This window comes from Desmodus rotundus, chromosome 4, assembly GCF_022682495.2.
Source record: "Desmodus rotundus isolate HL8 chromosome 4, HLdesRot8A.1, whole genome shotgun sequence".
Lineage (NCBI taxonomy): Eukaryota > Metazoa > Chordata > Mammalia > Chiroptera > Phyllostomidae > Desmodus > Desmodus rotundus.
The window spans coordinates 171,749,556-171,762,981 of NC_071390.1; positions in this window are offsets into that span (position 1 = coordinate 171,749,556).

The following is a 13,426-nucleotide window of genomic DNA, read 5'->3' on the forward strand; positions in this document are numbered from 1 at the left end:
GGAAAATTCCCTGCAGATCATGCACTGAGGATACAACCTGGATCCATTTCCCAGAAATATAGAACTTGACCATGTCAATGCATTAGAACAAAGCTTCTTTCTCTATGAAAATAGCAAGTTAAATCACAAATTAGCTGAATATCCATTGAGTATTCCTGTCAGCCACTATGCCCCCCGGCTGTGAGGACATGGAGGTTGAAAACGTAACAAAGCTCGTGCTCTTGAGGATTTACCATCCAGTAGGGAAGACAAATAAACATATATTTATAATGTAGTTATGTTACAAAACCATTTCTAGGTCAGAACTAGGTCTTCTACAGTATGATGAGTGCATCATTGTCAATAAACACGTTTTTCCCAATTCTATGTTGCTGCCCCAGATCAATCCTCTTACAGCCTAGTCTAAATAGGTCACATTTCAACAGAAAATTCCAAAGCAACTTGAGAAATGTCACATTTTATGTAGGGAAGTGCAGCAGAATTTTTGTACATTTCTATCAGCTTGCTTTCTTCTTCAATCAAGATGCTAAGAAATACGTATCGTCTATCACAGCACTGTGCTAGGTGATGACGGGAAGCGTAAACAATACAAGTGCCGAAATCCAAATGTGTTAGAATCTTATTGATGTTACAGGTCTTACTTTGAGAGAAATGGGTGAAGCTGGCCAAAGAACAAGCAGGAGTGTGCTTTTACAGAACGAATTTCTGAGGAAAGTCTATAAAAATATAGAAGAGGCTAAACATACATAGAAACTAAGTGTTCATTTTCATTTGTTTTGTTTTTTTATAAAGCAAAGCTCGGTCAGAGGGCATTGAGGCTATCTTCACAGGACACTTTCAATATCTGCTAGAACTTTCAATACGTGGTTGTTTAATAAATTTCAAGGAAGGTCTATAGCATGAAAAGTTTTCCATTAGCATTTATTTTTAAAAATTGATGTTCATAGATTATCAAGAGTCAAACACTTGGGAAAGTCCACATCACACTAAAAAGTCAAAGTTAAAATTATGCTAAAAATACTATTTAGTAAAAGCATTTTGGAACCAAAGAGATAGCCCTATTCCAACCTTCTTCTATTTTAAGGCACCAAATTAGAGCATAAATTCTTTCCTTGAAAAAACTTGGAACAAATTCCTTAGCCTGGGAGATTTTCCTCTCAAATATTAAGAAATATGTGTTAGCTATTTTTGAGTGGTAGGAACGTAAAAAATGTATATTTTTGAAGATTGGAGTCTTTTTTGTCCTTGAATAACTCAAAATTTCTTTGTCCTTCTGAATCAAATTTACCAAGTAATTAGTGCATAATGAGAACCAGTTGTAGCATCAGGCTCTATTTAGTTAAAATGCATTTAAAAACACATAGGAAGAGAGATAATCCGAATTTTCTTTCTAATGACACTAACCTCATGAATGTCACTGAAGAATGTATAGTGGGCTCAGAAATATGTTTTGCTGATTTTCAGAGAGACCTTGGGGACTAATGTTCTCTCCAAGTTTGGTTCAACAATATATCTGAAGCAAATGGGAGTTTTGAATCAAGGTTCAGCAGCATAGAAGCAGGAGTGTCTCCAAGAAAGTCCAGAAAGATGACTGTTCAAACATTCACTCACTCGCCAGCAGAGTGGCCAAGCTGTAACTGCTGAAGGGAATGCTGAATCCTACCAGACTCCTGTTCAGGAGACAAAAGACTCAGCTCTAGATCCAGACACAGCAGGCAAATCCTATGCAGAAACCAATCAGTCTCAGAAAAACCAGAAGTAAGTGAGGCACAAAGGCCCCGCCAGAAAGTTTCTAACTCAAGCAGGTCTGACCTTGAGCAGAAGGGACAGGAAGGAAGAAGAGATGTTTAGTACCAGTGTAGGAGGGCTGTCAGTGATCACTCTCGATTTGGGGTGTTTTAAGGTTCTGTCAGCTTCTTTTTCAATTGCCACTCAAATGTCAGAGGTGTATTTGTCTTTTATGTGAAGTATATAATCTGTCAGGTACCTTCTAAGTGGTGAGTCAGGGACCTGGGCTCCTACCATTGTGTTTGCTGCCCCATCGTCACTAACGGGGTTACCAGGCATATGTCCATGGAGCCACCAGAAGGAGAAAAAGCATGGAGAAGAACACGTGCAATGTTTTACTAAAGGTGTGGTTCACATCTCCTTGTGTTAACTAGAACTCCATCACGTGGCTACATCTCACTGAAAGAAAGACTGCGCATGTGGTCTAAAAGTGTGTCAGGTAGAAGACATTTATCTGTGCTACAGAAGGGGAAAAGCACCTATTTTAAAGAGAAATAGCCCTGGATTCTAATCCCAGGCCTGAGATCTTCTAGCTGAGAAGCAGAGGTCAACTTATGTAACTCCTCTGAGCACTGACAGAGTCACTGTCCTCTCCCAATCGTTGCTAACTTCCTGCATCAAATTTCATAGAATTTTCCAGTCATTAGCAGGTGTATATGGCAGCTCAGCTTATCTTCAGTTATTTAGAAGTAGTGTTATTACCTGAGTAAACTGAACAAAGCTGCATAAATCAGGAGAATACAGAGATGAAACAGAAGCAGAAGCAGAAGAAGAAACAGCCCAAACATCCTCTACCACCAAACTATGGAGATATTCATTTCCACCTTCATTTTCTTATACATCTATGCAAAGCCTGGCAATCTAGCTTTTTCTCCCAATACACTACTGAAACACGACATTAATACAATGAATGGTTCTCAAAATTTAGTGTGCATCAGAATCTTCTGAAGGGTTTTATGAAGTGTCAAGCACATGCCCAGTATTTCTGACTCACTATGTGTGGGGAACAGCCAGAGAATTTGCATTTCCAAGGAATTCATAAGTGATGCTGGTCCAAGCCATACTTTGAGAATCATTCTCTAGTACATGATTCTTATCCTTGACTGAATGTTAAAATTAATATTGGAAGTTTTCCAAAATGCCAGACTACTCAAACCAATTAAATTAGAATTTTGGGGAGTAAAACCCAAACATAGGTAATTTTTAAAGTTTCCTAGTTTGAGGATCATGGCTCAAGCAAGACAAAGTAGTGTTCTTTATTAATGTCTTCAAGAAATGATTTTCTTACCCATAAATCTGAAGGCGTGTTTTGAACCTGCTAGGTTTTCCTTTGGAGCCCTTGCCTGTGGGGGAGGAACCTGGATAGAGGTGGAAGAGAGTATAAAGGGGATAAATGGTCATGGAAAAAATACAATAAAAATAATAAAAAGTAGGTCTTTTTGCATATGTTATTCTGAAAAGATCAACGTTTGTTTCCTCTAAAACTGACTTCATGTTTTCCAGAAATGATAGGTGCTCCTTTTCCCTTCTGCAACATGCTGAGAATGTATCTGTCATACACCCAAAATCAAATATGTGGAAACAGGTGCAGAGAACCATGTACTGATAAAAAAAAAATATGTAAACCCACACAAGCCCAGAATCAGGCAGAGACACATCATGCCCCATACTGATTCTGATCAGGGTATAGCTGTAAGTCTAACCCACATCCTTTTGTAGCATAAAGGTATTAGAGCTTAATCAGCAAAAACAAATCAACAAATGTTCCAGGGAAATTCTAACCTTAATCCTTGCTGAGATATCAGTTTTGATCAAGGTTTAGCAGATCTTCTCAGGGAAACATTTATTTCAAAACCTGTACATAGCATGCTCTTCCCCTTAGGTGATAAAAACTGTAAGAACTTAAAATGCAGGATTCAAGCGGATGTGAAAACAATTAAGCAAGTCTGGTAAATCTTGTGTCGCCAATCCTGCTGACCTCATTCTGTCACTTCCTATCACCCCGAATCGGCCCTCCTGCCTCCCACTCAAGTGGATACTTCTAAAATTTAGATCTCATTGTGTCTCTCAGTTCTTTAAAAGGCTTCAAATACTTTTATAACATTATAAAATGTTTTCATAACAATATCTACAAGTCTTTTGAGACCCTGAGTCCCTACCAGTCTCTCTAGCCTCAATTTTTACCATGCTCTACAATTTCAACTACAAGCAGCTGTATTTATTTCTATCTATAAATATTGTTATGAGGTTAAATACGATGATGTAGATAGAGCACATGGATTGTTCCTGGCACATAGTAGGTACTTACTAAGTCATCTTCAAATATACCTTTTATAAAGATGTATGTCTACAGGTGGTTTTCCATATATAGTCTCCTTCAACATTTATAGACACCCCTTGAGTAAAGTAGGTATTTTAACATTTCCATTTTTTTTAAATTAAGAAACTGAGTTTCTGGGAGTTTATTTGACTTGCTAAAAGTACTACATCTGGTAAGTGGAGGAACTAGTACATAGCCCATCTCATAACAGTGGACATGCAAATGTTCTCTATAGTCTGTGGCAGTCAATATTCATTCTTCCCTTTTTCCATCTTAACAGAGTCTTGACTTATTGGACATCACAATTTATCCAACTAAAACTCTATGTTTCCCGGGTTCACTTGTAGATGATGTAGCCTTATGATTAGTTAGCATTTATTTTTAGAAAAAGTGTGTGTGAATATGTACATCTGCATAAGTGAGTTCACAGAAAGGAGACTGAAAGAATGTACCCAAAATGTTCCTAGACCACGGTTTCTAATTTTAAGGGTGGAAATGAATTAAGGGAAAAGAAAAAGGGGAAGTTTTACATTTTGCTCTATATGTTCTTACATTGTTTGACTTGTTAGAGTGAGAGCATATTTGTCTATTGTAAAAAAAAAAAAGGAATTACATATGCTCAAAGAAAAAAATAGAAATAAGAAAGAAGGAAGGAAAAAAGAAAAGAGAAGAAACAGCATGAGCTCCTGTCTGTTGTTGGGTGTGTGACTGGAGAGAAAATACACAAAAATCTGGCAGGAAACCAAAGTCTTCGGGTAGTCGTGGGCCAGATCCTGAAGGACCTTCTGTGTGCTATTAGATCATGTCGGATTTATAGACATGAGGGAACAAAACATTACATAATAAAAAGAATGGGATGAGATGCATTTAGAAACATAGCTGGTAGTGGTACAGAGAGTGGATTGAAAAGGTGGTGCTGGTGTAGGGAGTGGACTAAAAAGGAAAAACACTGGCATCAGAAGACCAGTTACAAGTGTTTTAGCCAGGACGGGCTAAGCTATGCTGAGATCGCAGAGCTTGTTCTCATCGACTCTGATAAATGGTGGACTGTCCTCAGTCACCACAAAGCTACAGCATCTGGGACATTTGGCCTCAAAGGAAGCTGGGGCAGGGGAACAATGAGCATAGAGAAATCATTTTTAATTTTAATGTTCTTATGTTAGGAGAGACACATGCCATTTCCACTCAAAGTCCATTGGCCAGAACTGTTCTGTGCCTATAATCTGACAAGGGAGGCTGGAAAATGTAGGGAAGCTCCTAGATAAAATTTCTTATCTCTGTCATAAAACACTACCAACTTTGTCAGTTAACTGTAGGGTACATAGTGAACAGAAACCAGGGCACTTAATTAAGAACTATTTATAGGGTACAATTGATAAAAACCTATTCACTGGTACATGATGAGGCAGAAGGTGACCTTGGTAATGGGGGGAGGAAAAAGCAAAGGGGACATTAAGGTATATGAGGATAACTAAGGTGACAACCCAGTTTCTTGCTGGACAGCGGCGCTACACACTGACTACGGAACACAGGCCGGCATGTGTGATGGGGGAGTGGGAAAAAGTAAGGACCCAACTTTGCCTGATGTGGATGCAAAACTGCTACTTAGGGATTCTAGCTGGAAAGTGGAAATACTCTTTGAGAATCGCTTGCAATTAAAAGGATGTGTAGGAGGTCCTTGGGGACTGCTGACAATGGGACCAGCAGGAGCATGGCAATCAAGGAGGGAGTTTCAGGAACCCAAAGCACCGTCAGAGGTTTCCTGCATTTGTATGAAGCCTATTCGGTTGCAGTGGAATATTCTAGGAGTCAGAACACTGACTTCAATGGACTATGTGATATTTTGTTGGATGGTGATACATATATATTGTACCAGCACATACCATAAGTACATGTGTATTGTTACGCCAAGCTAGTGCCAAAGAATAACCAGGGTTTTGCTGAAATGTGTTAGAAGTTTTCCTGGTTAGGCAATGAGAATATACAATCACAACAACTTGACCTAACGCATGTTGCGGAAGCCCAGTCAGGCAGTGTGATGACTGTGGATTTTTCTTAAACCATAAAATATTCTTAAGCTAATTGTGTTATAATTATCCATGACTTTTTAATGTTTTTAGTCTATTGATCCCTTTTAATCTAATCTCCAAATCCAATTCTCTAACTGTAATTCCACAAGCCCTTACATAGAATATTAGGAACATGGTATGGAGTCGGCAAAGAGGAGCCTGAAAGAAGAGAATTCGGGCCAAACTACATGTGAGTGACCTACAGAGATGTGGAGCAGAAGTGAATGGTTTCATGGAATGAATGGTTTCATGGAAGCCAAAACAGAAAAACAAGAGAGCTTTTCTCTGGGTAGATGCATAAACGCATCTCGTGCTCAGTACACTGTTCGGAAAGATGGTGCGCCGCCTTGCTCAGCGTTGTTTTGATGGAATGTAGGAGGAAGACCATGTCTAAGCCAGAGGGAAGGGAAGGGAACACTGACTAAAGAAAATTTTTGGAGGTTTGGCTGTGCTGTACAGAGGGATAAAATGTTCTCCATACTTCACCTCTATTCCACACCAGTCTACTTGGAACACTGCTGATTCACTTTGTCTGGAGGCAAGGGAGACAGCAAGAGAAAGACAATAACACTCAGAGCAAAGAGGCACATAGCATGTATATCTGGCTGGATAATGCACAGATCCATAGGAAGTCCTAAGTTAATAACACAGCCATGCTTAATTAACCAAAGTAAGAAAATGGATAGACTAAACATATATTTTGTTTCCTTATTCACATTCCAAAATGGTACCATGTTCTTCATGCATTGCCCCTTCCAGAAATGCTAAACCTTTAACAAATGTCCATGTAAAAGTTCACAAAGGAAATGTTCACAAATAAATAAATATGGAAATGGTCAAGTTTTCAGAATGTCCCAAATCAGGATCCACTTAGCAGCTATTTCCTTTCTCCTGCACAGAAATAATTCTTGGACATGCATTTTTATGGAACTCATTTCATATTTCTTCCTCTAAGTAAAAAAAAAAAAAATGTGACAATCATTTCCATCTTCCCACTAAGTCAGCATGCCAGTATCAGTGGTCAAGACTTCTGAAGCATTCTGACTTCCTTACGTCACTTACTGCTTTGCCTCCTTTTTCCAATAAACTCTGTTGTTTACCAAATATTGACACCATGGAAAAAGTGATATCAGCTGCCACCTTTTTAACACAAATTCTTTCTATTAATCAGGTAACACGTTCAGGAACACGTTTTAAGTAACGGTCACAAAGACTTGCTCCTTTACTCCTAAAAGCAACACATTTCATTTTTATATTTGATATTGACAAAAACATCTGTGCTACTCAGTGAAGGAAAGTTCTTGGATATCATGTTTTATGAAAGGGATTTTTTTAAATCCTCACCCTAGGATATGTTTATTGATTTTAGAGAGAGCGGAATGGAGAGAGAGAAAAACAAAGAAACGTGGATGTGAAAGAGAAATGTGGATTGGTTGCTTCCCGTATGTGCCCCAACCAGGGGTCAAACCCGCTCACTTTTGGTTACCGGATAACGCCCCAACCAGGACCCACCAGACCAGGGCTGAAAGGGCTTTTTTTTTCCTACTGGATACCACCCTAACCTGGATAAACTTTCATTTCTGGTCACTGAGGTACCTTCACCGTGATTTTATTTTTCTACCCATCACTAAACTCTCAGTCTTGTGTAGAGTTCTCTACTTGGCTCTCTTTCCATTTTTTTCTAAGTGTTATTCATGGGTGACCTCAGCTATTCCCAATGTTTCAAGTCAAGTCTAAGTGCTTATTTTGCTCCAGGAAATAGTTTGCTCACTTTCAAACTCCAACCATGTACCTCCAACAATCACATTGAACTCAGTGTGAAAAAACATAACATGTTATCTTCATCCCTAAATGTGCTCCAGCTTCAAAATGATATTTGATAAATTATGACACCATCACCTCAAGCTCAAAAGCCAGAAACCTTAAAATTATTTTTCTCTCCCAGCCCTCCACCACAACAAACACTTTATCAAATCTTACTGATTTTTCTAAGAAATTATATGTCAAATTTGGTTTATCTTCTTCATCTCCAATGCAATCCCCATAATGAGTCTGAAACCTCTCTTCTAGGTTCATCAGCTTCCCATCTATTATCCTCTATTTGCACAAATCTTTCTTCTCTCTGGTGCATTGTGTACATTCTTACCAGAGATGCTTATGTAAAAGAAATATGTTCATGCACCCTTTGATTCCCAAACATGTACAATACAAAGTCCAAAATCCTTGATATGCTTGAGATTCTTTATAGTCTGTTCCCAAACTCTCTCTCCAGACTCATCTGCCCCCTAGAATTCTAAGTTCTTTAAAATCCCCTTCCACTTTGTGAATTTGTGCCTTTTATTCGTGTGGCACCTTATACCTGAAATATTCTTGCCTACTTTGTTCCACTAGTAAATTTCTAAATATGTTTCCAAATTTGTGACAGGAATTGCCAGTGTTCAGTCTCATCTGTGTTCGCCCCTGATTGCCTGGCACAAGAATAGATGCGAGGCCACATGACCAAGTTCCAAACAATGAAATGGAGGCAGAGTGGTGCTTGCCACTTCTAGTCCTGACCCCGTACTATCCACATTATTCTCTCTTTCTCCTATGTTTTCTGGGTGCAGAGGATCAAGAGAAGGCCTCTAAAGCTTCTGAATATGATTGGAAGACACCTGACTCAATAGATGACTTAGATTATGGGCCACATGCTGAAGGACGCCTGACTCACTAAATGACTCTGTGGAGCAAAACTCCCTGCCAACCAGCACTGCAACTAAAAGATGAGCAAGAAATTAACTTTTATTATGCTCAGTCACTGAGATGTAGGGATTGTTTGTTACAGCAGCTTGTTACCTACCTTAACTAATGCAATAACCTAATGGGCCTATCACCCTCAAAGTACTTCAAAGAGAATGCCAGCTCTTTCCAATGTGCTGTTACGTTAACAAATTCATGCCCCTTTACCAAAACATAACACTTTCTACTTTATTTTTCCTGCTAAAGTTGTATTTTCCAAATGAGATTTTCCCAGAGAATATTGTCCCAGAGGAGATGATAGAGTCTTCTTAAAAAAAATGAGTTCCATGAGCAAATACTTTTGGGAAAGACTAGCTTAAACAAAGCTAAACGAGTACATGTGACTATGAGCACATTTAATTACAGACTTCTGAGACTTTAATGTACTAAAGAGCTTTGGGAATCTCCAAGAGGGGTGAGAGCATGCAGCATTTATCAAAGCTCTTAATCAAGGAATCCTTTTTCAAGGAACATTTATCAATAACTTTCTCAACAGGTTTACAAATAACACACTACAGCATTTACCAGAAGAGCTTAAGTAACAACTGTGACCTTTATGAAGGCAGGGTCTGCATCATACTGAGTTCTGCATGCACAGCACACAGCACATTACTGAGCATACTAGAGAAGTTCCATTATGTGTTCATCTGTGCCTATTCTTCAAAGGGGGTAGCCTTTGTTTTCACACCAAACGCATCTTCAAAAAAGATTTAGTCCAGGATCTTTTCCCCTCTAAAATATATTATTTTATCAAACTCCTCATGAGCAATGTAGATTTATTGGAGTTCACTAGAAGTTTGTTATAAATGAAGAAGAGGTTCATGTGACACATCATCCCTCTTTGGCATCACCCGCAAGATGCCCTCTCTCTTTCTGAGATAGTGTCTAAATTTCATTCCCAGCTTCTGTACAGAGGCACTTGGTTTCTTCCCAGCTCATCTCAATCCAGGGAGTCACAAACACTGGAGACTCAGTGTCTCAGTGACCTTTCTAAGTGTCTCTCCACCTCCCTGGTGAGGATGTTCCTATTAGAAACATATTTTACCTATGTCATTCCACAGTAGTATTTTTTTTACTTGTATTATTCTCATAAAAGTTGATGTAATACCCCTTCTACATATTTTCCTTAACCAGATACAAAGAAGTACTTTTATTTACTAGAATTTGTATTACTTTTTGCATATGCTGGCTTACCTGAGAATGTATGATAAGACATGTACTGTATTAGAAACTTACAGCACATGCAGTACAACTTTGGAAACAGGAATGTGCAATCTGGGCAGTAAAAATACATAGTACAATCCTTAGAAAACTCGATCTAATTATAGCCAAAATATTAATGATAATAATAATAATAACTAGAAACAGAGAGAGGAAGAAGAGGAAGTGGAAGAAAAACAGGAGGGAGAGAAAGAGGAGAAGAGAAGAAGAAATAACTTTTAATGCACCAAATACTGCACTATTGAATGCAAGTCTCGTTTAACACACACAACATACTTAAAAGTTTGGTTTTACTTTCTGTTAGGAATTCTGAGGATTCTATTTACATGGCAAATTGACTACACCCTTTCCTCTCTTCAAGATCTAAAGCAATTGAAATGTTGTTTTTATATGACAGAGAGCTCTGAGAATAGTTTTACTACCATATGCCCTTTAGAGATGATAGCTTGGACATGTGGGCAAAACCAGGCTTTGTATTTCTTCCTCCTGAATTGAGTTACACAGTCAAAACTTTTCAGTCTCTGAGATTCAAAAGGAAGAAGGCCCCTTTCTTTTGAGTACGCAACCCAATAAAAGTATTCTTGATTCAATCAAGGGTATAGGGGAATTAAATTATAATTTAACCACTGGGAATTCTCTTTTCTGAATTAGGGAATTGCCTTTATTACTACTCCATTAAACAGTGATCATGCATCTTTTATAAATAAACACCTAACAAAAATTCCTCAAAGTGTATTTAAATATGAAATGCTCTAGAATAACTTCTTGCTAAAAAGTGACTTGTAAGAAACATGTACTTAGGAAAACATGAAGCAGATGAGATTGAAAGAGAAAGTCTATTTCAAATCCATTAAAAGGCCCTAGCAAAACTCAAACAATGTGGATTGTGCCTGCCTGGGCCAAGCACTATATGAGGTACCCTCTCATTCTCTAAGTTCTCTGGCTGAGACTCCTGCAGGTTAGGTGTCACTTCCATTATCTGGTTACAGAGCAGGAAACTGTATCTCTGCTATTGCTTTATTTAAAGTGTTATACGTAGATTTATATTCTCACAACACTTAATCCTAAATTTTTTGTGGTATTTTTCAGAAGTAAAGCCCTCTTTACCCAGAGGTTTGACAAAAACTGGCAGCTACTAATTTTATAAAGAGAAAACAAGGTCACTTTTTAGCCAACATTGCACTTTTACAAAGGGTTCCGCACTCTGTCTCCACATGGCCTTCACTCTTGTGTGTCTCTGTGTGTCCCTGTCTTCTGTCTTTTATAAGGACATGTGCCATTAAATTCAGAGCCTGCCCTGAACACAGCATGATTCTATCTTAAGATTTTAATTACATCCCCAGAGAGTCTTTTTCTAAATAAGGTCAGGCACATTCACAGGCTCCAGGGGGACACATCTTTTGAAGAGTCACCGTTCAACCCACCAGGCTCTGGAGTCAGGTGCACCTGGGTGCAAAGCTGGTCTTCACTTCCCAGCTGAATGTCCCAGAGCTCTCTTCTCACCTATAAAGTGTGGGTAGCATAAGTACCTGTGCCCTGGTAATCACACGACAGTGGCAGTAAGATCTTTGGCAGAAGGTCCGGCACAAACGTTCCCTGGTATGACTGTGCCCTCAATGCCTTACGTTATTTGGCAATGGCTAAGCCTTATGCAGGCAAGAACAGCTGACCATACTCAGCCAGAGAAAATCTAAGACAAATACGTCATAGACCTCTTACTCTGTATGAGCTGATTTTGTAAGATGGAATCTCAACGCTGAGAGGAAACTCACGAAGCAGCCAGACCAGTTCACCTGATTCAACATGTGATAAAAATAATGCTCTGAGAGAGGACACCTTTTATCGATGACTGCACAGAAAGTCGGTGGCACAATGAAAACTAGAGCCCAGAGCTTCGAGCTCCCTGTTTAATTCCTACCTGTGTATATTTATTCTCTGTTAAATGAATCATTGGTGGTAATCATCCCCACTAACATATAGAGAAATTAAAATGTTGAAAAAATAGATTTTTTCCCCATTTTAGAATGTTTTCTCCAAACTGACTCTACTTTGCTAAAGTAATTTTTTTAAAGGTTTTATTTATTTATTTTTAGAGAGAAGGGAAGGGAGGGAGAAAGAGAGGGAGAGAAACATCAATGTGTGGTTGCCTCTCACATGTCCCCCACCGGGGACCCGGCCCGAAACCCAGGCATGTGCCCTGGCTGGGAATCAAACCGGCGACCCTTTGGTTCACAGCCTGCGCTCAATCCACTGAGCTACACCAGCCAGGGCTGCTAAAGTAATTAAGACTAGTAATTTTAATTATAATAGCGCATACTAGTATAGCAGTCTGGAGCAGAATTTGCTCAAATAAATGAACATTCCCTTCCCTTCCACTGAGCATCTATAATAAAAGAAATGAACATGCCCATGTTGACCCACTCACCCCTCCACTGTATAGCAAAAAGTGAATAATAGTGTTTTTGTGCTAATGAGCTCAGAAATTGTCTAATAAGATTTTGCTACTATGTCATTATAAATTTAATAAGCACATCGCATAAAGAGTCTGTTCCTGAGATTGCAAAGGTGGAAGATGGGAGAAGGGGAAGAATTAGGGGGTAGAAATGAACAGCAGAATAGTAGTAGCAGACATTGTACAATTCATCTAAAATAAGTTTAAGAACCTCATTTGATACAATGATTATCCTTGGTTAGGTTGAATATTTCAAGGACTTGACTTCATTTTTAATTGTATAACTGCTTTTGTTTTCACCCATTTGCTCAGAAAAACTTGCCTAGCACTCAAGTCTCTATTTACAGCTGATCTCAATATAGTGATTTTTGCCTTTATCTTGTCTCCTGTCTGGATAACATACTCCTTGAGAAGTGAAGAGATCCTCTTCCACAATGGAAACTCCTGAGAGCTGGGCCCATTTGTCTCACTCATCACTGTCCCCACAAGGGAGAGCGTGGTGCTGGGCACAAGGAAAATTCCAAATAGTCCACTGTTAAATGAGCTAATATTCCTCCCAACTTGTTCTCACTCAAGTATTTATTAAGTTGGACATGTAGAGGAGCTCACTTTTTAAACCTCCACTCTTTTGTGCCTTCTACACAATGTGCTGCAGATGGTTAATATTCAACTGTGTCTCTTGAATACGCCATAGAAAGAGTTTTGGCAAGGTAGTAAGCTGGTTGCCCTACTTCTTGCAAGTAGAAGTATGGTTAACCTCATCTTAAATTATCTTGATAGTTGTAAAGCCACTTCTAA